The following is a 6,837-nucleotide window of genomic DNA, read 5'->3' on the forward strand; positions in this document are numbered from 1 at the left end:
ATATTTAAAATATAACAAATTATTTGTTGAAAAATGTTTTCTACGATTTTTCATAATTATACGTGCTTCCAAGCTATATTGCAAGAAATTTGAATAAAAACAACATTATATATTTTTTTAATTCCCTTAGGATTATAATTGTTTATATTATAAACAAATTTAATGAACAAATGCAGTAATCAGGCATTTTTCGATAGAAAAACTCTTTTTTTCTTTATCAATTTTTTAAATTAGGAAGTGCATGATAACTTCAGCAAAATTCATCATTTTTATATCAATTTTATTATTATTTTGAACAAATTTCGTAAACAAATGCATCAATCAGGCATTTATCGACGAAAAATTTAGTTTTTTTTTTATTTCAGCTTCTTAAATTAGGAACTTTATGATAACTTTAGCGAAGTTCATAATTTTATGATCAATTTTATTATGTTTTTAAACAAATTTAATAAACAAATGCATTAATGGGGTATCTGTGGATGGAAAATTTCATTTTTTTCGATGTCAGTCTTTTTAATGGGGAACTTCATGATAATTTCAGAAAAATTCATAATTGGTTGATGAATTTTTTTAAAACAAATTTAATAAACAAATGCATTATTCGGACATCTGTCGATGGAAACATTATTTTTTTCGATATCAGTCTTTTTAATTGCAAACTTATTGGTAATTGCCGCAACATTCAAAATTAGTTGATGAATTTAATGATTTTTTTAAAAAATTCATTAAACAATGCATTATTTGGTCACTCCTTTATGGAAAAACTCGTTTTTTTCAATGTCAGTGTTTTTAGTAAGCCGCACCATAATAATTCAGCTTGGATTTCTCTATTCACTTTCTCTATTCATTTTCTCTATTCATTTCTCATTAATTTGAATTCGTTTAAAATATTTCTGGCGCCTTCTTAGATTCTTTTTTGTTATTCATCGTCAAATACAGTTATTAATTTGAATTCGTCTCTATTTTAACAACATTTGTTACCAGGCTAATACGTTACTATTGTTCAGAAATCAGTCATAGGCGCATATCAGATTCATTTATCAGAAATTTCTTCTACGTACGTTGAAGTATCTAGTATTTTCTTTTTGCCTTTTACGGAATTAAAGTTCTTGTTCTTTTGTTCGTGTTCATTATTATTTGCAAAATAAAAAAAAGAGTTTCTTGACTGTGTTAGTCCTTAGTTGTAAATAATTAATTAGCAAAAAACGTACGTTTTTGTCATTATAAAGTTGCATAAATTTCGAAGATGGATGGTTTAAATGTTACAAATAGAGTTTTAAATTATTTGCTGATAAACAATTTCAGTAAAGCCCTACATATTTTAATGGATTACATTTGCTCGACAAGTTCGTTGAACAGTAAACAACAAAATGTGGGGTATGAAAAATTGTTACGGTACGTTATACCACAAATTTTGAATAAAAAAATGGAAGAATTCATATTACAATTCAGAAAATTTCGATAAATCAAACGAAAAATGGTTATCGTCAGACTTTGTAATAACATTTGATCATGCAAAAGCAGGCAGACAATCTTCGGAAGATTTTGAAAGCGTTTCAAAATCAACCAAAAGGCGAAAAAGACTCTTCACTTGTGGACAGTTATTCACTTGTGGACAGTTATTCACCAATTGAAATTGCCTTTCTGAACAATTGTTGCTCAGACGGGAGAAAAAACTTGGCTAAGGAAATAAAGTATTTGATCACCGAAAGTCCTATAGATATTGAAGAAATTACGAATTGACAGGTTAAATCTTTTACTTTAGAAGAAGCTACCGCCTTAGCTGAAGATACAAAACGTATGAAATCAGAAATTTAGTCAAGAAGAAAAATCTGATGCAGATACATTCATAATGTTAATGGTGCCAGTGCGCACGCATACAACCTGTTTAAAACGCGACTGTATAAACTGTTCAGAATGTGCAGAATCGATAACAATTTGAAAAATGAAAGTCCTGGGTCCACTAGACTGTGCAGGCTACTTACGTATGGGCAAGCACGAGAGACAACGGTACGTTTGATATCAGAAGCAGATTTGATGAAAAAGAAAATCACAACACTTGTTCCAACAAAAAAAAGGTTCCCAATATTCGTTGCACAATAACTGTCACCCATAAGATTTGTCTTAACTATGTTAGATAGAAATTTTTGTCAACATCTTTCCGAAACTCCTTCAGCTGCCACATGCCACATTTGTGGTGCAAACCCATCACAAATGAACCACTTGTAGATCCTTGCAGATAGACCAGAGAACACAGAGAATTCGGTCTTTCAACGTTGCATGTGTGGACTCCCATGATGGAATGTGTTCTGCATATAGGCTATCGTCTAAGCTTTTGTAAATGGCAAGCGAAAACGGAAAGTGAGAAAGAGCAGGTAAAAACTGAAGAAAAAAAATTCAAAAAGAATTTTTCGATAAAATGGGACTCTTCGTAGATATTTCAAAACATGGATCGGGAACTTCAAACACGGGAAATACTGTAAGGAGAATTTTCCGAGATCCTGAATTGACTTCTGAAATTACTCGTTTTAGCAAGCAGTTGATTTATTATTTTAGCATGATTTGGCAAGCAAAGGCTTCACGAGAGATGATTGATACTGTTAAATTTGAACACTATTTCCGAAAAACAACGAAGCTCTACATTACCCCTACAGTTGGTATTATATGCCAGTAACGGTTCAGAAAATCCTTCTTCACGGTGCCAAAATTATGAAATCATTTTTTCTTCCTATTGGAGAATTAACAGAGGAAGCTCAAGAAGCGACTAATACAATCTTTAAACATATCCGAGATTCAACACTCGAAAACGTAACAAAGAGGCTACTAATACAGATCTCGGGCGCAAAATGTTCATTTCCACTGATCCAAAAATAGTCTATCATAGACAAAAGTGGAAGAAGGTCATTCTACTCGACCCTGAAGCTGCAGCCCTATTAAAAAAATGAAAGTAATGAGAAACTTAAACTGAAAGGACTGAGATTGAAAAAAAACTTTTTCGTCGACAAATACCCAAATAATGCATACGTTTATCAAATTTGTTTAAAACATCATAGTCAACTACGTATGATTCGTAATGAAATTTTCATTAAGTTCCCAATTAAAGAGACTGACATCGAAAAAAACGAATTTTCCCGTCGACAGATGCCCGAATAATGCATTTGTTTGAAAAAATCATAAAATGGATCCAAAAATTATGGATTTGGCTGAAGTTATCATGAAGATCGCAATGCAAAGTCTGGCATCGAAAAAAAAAGAATTTGTCCGTCTACAGATGCCCCAATCATGTATTTGTTTGTTCAATTTGTTTTATAAAATCATAAAATTATGAATTTTGCTGAAGTTATCACGAAGTGCCTGATTTAAAAAGTTGAAATAGAAAAAACGAATTTTTCTGTCGACAAATGCCAGATTAATGCATTTGTTTATTAAATTTGTTTGAAAAAATCATGAAATTGATCAGAAAATTATTAATTTGACTGAAGTTATCTTGAAGATCGCAATGAAAAGTCTGGCATCGAAAAAAAAAGAATTTGTCCGTCTACAGATGCCCCAATCATGTATTTGTTTGTTCAATTTGTTTTAAAAAATCATACAATTATTAATTTTGCTGAAGTTATCAGGAAGTACCTAATTTAAAAAGTTGAAATAGAAAAAAAAGAATTTTCTGTCGACAAATGCCTGATTAATGCATTTGTTTAATAAATTTGTTTTAAAAAAATCATAAAATTGATAAAAAAATTATGAATTTGGCTGAAGTTATCATGAACTTCCTAATTTAAAAAGTTGACATAAAAAAAACGAATTTTTCTGTAGACAAATGCCTGATTAATGCACTTGCTCATTGAATTTGTTTAAAGAAATCATAAAATTTATCAACCTATTATGAATGTCGCTGAAATTGTCATAAAGTTCCGAACTGAAAAGAATGGAATTGAAAATACCGAATTTTTCTGCTGACAAATGCCCGAATAATGCATTTATTTATTAAATTTGTTTTAAACAAATCATAAGGTTATTCAACAAATTACGAATTTTTCGAAAATTATCATAAAGTTCCTGATTAAAAAAATCGACATCGAAAAATACCTGATTATTGCATTTGTTTATAATATAAAAAAATTATAATCTTAAGATAAAATTTGTGTAATATAATACTGTTTTCATTCAAATTTCTTGTAAGATAACTTAAAAAACGTATAAGTATGAAAAATCGTAGAAAACTTTTTTTCAACAAATAATTTGTTTATAAAATTTTGTTTTGTTTACTGTCTAATATTGAAACATCTTTAACTAATGTTACTTCATACAAAACAGGCGATTTCAACAATTTGCCTGTTATTGGCGAGGACCGGGAACGTCGCATAGAACAAATGACCAATTTTTCGTCATATTTGTTTATTTATAATAAAATTGAAAACCTAATTCAAAAATCAGGCTGGAAAACTCGCTTAGAAATCTTATCAGCTTTTTTGCCATTTTTGTTTTGTCCAAATCGGTCAATATTTGTGGCCTGTATGTTATTTTGAACCAAAAAAGTGATTTTTTCCCACTGTACGACGGCTTCTCGCTCTACGGGCCCCTTTTTCATTGATCAACCACTGACGCAGAGGAGGGCTTTCAGGGGCCGCATTGAATATTTTTAATTACGAAATGTAATCTAACGTTGAAAAAATCGTACGTATTATTATTTAATTACACTACTATACTAATAATGTAGAAAGTCTTGTTTTCTACATCAGACTGACTTTTTAATATCTAGCATTTTCGACCTTTTTTTAAATATTTCACTTAGAAATCTATAGCAGCATATTCTCGATGTGTATTTTAGACAAATAGGATATCCTTATTAATTTAAAACTTTAACGAATCATATTCTATGTTATAAAATATATATTTTTAACCTGTTGCTCACATCGGAAAACTAATTTTATCGAACCGTTTAGTAACAAATTTTAAAGATAAGTCAATAGAAACAGATTATTGATACATTTTGAAAGAAATTCCAATAACTTAAATAGCTTTGCAATTTAGAGATGACATAAATGGTAACTGCAGACTCCTCATTAAAATTTGGTGTAAATCGATTTACGCATTAGGCTGCAGAGGTGAGCACAGGTGACAAATTTAATTTTCGTAAAATCATTTGACAATAATGCATTTTTCATTCCAAAAAAGTAAAATATATTTTTTATAAACAGACTGCATACAGATACGGCATTTTTGCCGTAGTTGAATATTGTAGTCCCGCATTTTTTGGCAGTAAGCATGGCTTTAAAAAGTATTGAAAACTTTATTGCTTAGCGTCACATGATCTATCTTATCTCGAGCTTTTTCCAGCTCTCCCTTGGAAAAATACTTATTCGTACCTGGTCACAGAAGAGTGATTGGTCCGATCTTTAAACCTTTTCCAGTTCTACCTTCAAAAAAATACTTTTTAGTGATTGGTCACATAAGAGTGATATGTCACAACTCGAACCCCTTTTCTAAGTCTCATAATATGCAATAAAATAGAGAAATCAGGATGTTCAAGATTCATGATCGAATCTGAAGTGCTGCTGTCTGCTGGACAATTCGCAAATTAATGCTTAAGTGTATTATTATAGGAATATTGAAATGTTAAGCAATTCTTTAGTGTGCATTTAGTGTGTAATGTTCTTCATTATGACACTTTGTGTGTATTTATAACTTAATATTCCTCATTTTATGATAAATTAGTAAAGTATTGTACTATTTTTCTAAAGTAGCAACAAATATTATCGTTACCGAAAGTTCTTTATTGACACAAAAATTTGCCGCACTAGAAACTTTAAATACGGAAAAATTTCCGGAGTTCAATACTCGACCTTTTTATTACCTCATAGAAATTAAGGTATCACTGAAGTTTAAGACGGGTGTGTTTGCACCTACAAGTAACAATACAAACAGCGAACTAGATAGCTAGATTTTGAATTGAAACCGAAAAATTCAATTCCAATTTTTTAATTTAATTTTTTAATAATACGGTTGAATTGAATTAAATAATGAATCAATTTCATTAACTTCATTAATTTATAACAAAAATGATTCGAACAATTAATTTAATTTTTCACATCTAGAAAATTGGTAACTTAAATAAATTCAAGGTAACCATATCTTATTTTTTTCAATACAAAAAAAAAACATAAAATCTCACCAAGAAATCTGCTCAGTAACTATATGAATATGTAAAATCAAAGTGGGTTAAGTAATATTTGAAAAAATATTTGATGTCCGCTAAATTATATATTTGTGGTTATAAATAACATTTATAACCATGAATAATATTTGACAAACATCCATGATTATTTCTTTCGTCGCCTGGGCGTCCTAACCCCATAGACGGAGAGCTGGCTACATAAAAATGCAAGGTATAAGGTACATGAAATATTTGTAGCTTGAAAGGTTCCATTAGCGCTCCCGAATACCGAGTGACCATTCTGCTTGCGTGCTTAGGAAGATTAAGGCCCCGGGGGTCGAGGTCAAAAATGACCAATTTTACCAGGAAAAAAATTATAAAGCTCAGGGATAAAAAATCTGGGAATGTAAAGTATTTTTGCTACGAAACGCCGGAAATTATTGGCAGACGATTTCGTGGAAGACAAAGAGCCGGCAGACTGTAACAAAGTGGCGTCAACTTTTGTGGGAGAAAAATGATAAGCCTCGTAATTAAAAATGATTAGTAATAATTACTAAACTGTTGACTAAGCTGTGCTAAATGACAAACGAAAAAATGGAAGATAACATCGGGGCAGACTGTGATGAAAAACGCGGTCTCAATCGCGCTTAACGAGTTTGTTCCGTACGATGCGTTACTACGAT

General features: G+C 30.6%; 1 protein-coding gene across 3 annotated transcripts in view; it reads right to left on the reverse strand.

Annotated features, from left to right (window-relative positions):
* Positions 1 to 6,837, reverse strand: part of LOC117182177 (F-box/LRR-repeat protein 7-like) — a 50,583-nt gene that overhangs the window by 25,634 nt on the left and 18,112 nt on the right. The gene's annotated exons all lie outside the window — the stretch shown is intronic.

Source organism: Belonocnema kinseyi, chromosome 10, assembly GCF_010883055.1.
Source record: "Belonocnema kinseyi isolate 2016_QV_RU_SX_M_011 chromosome 10, B_treatae_v1, whole genome shotgun sequence".
In the NCBI taxonomy this organism is placed as follows: Eukaryota; Metazoa; Arthropoda; class Insecta; order Hymenoptera; family Cynipidae; genus Belonocnema; species Belonocnema kinseyi.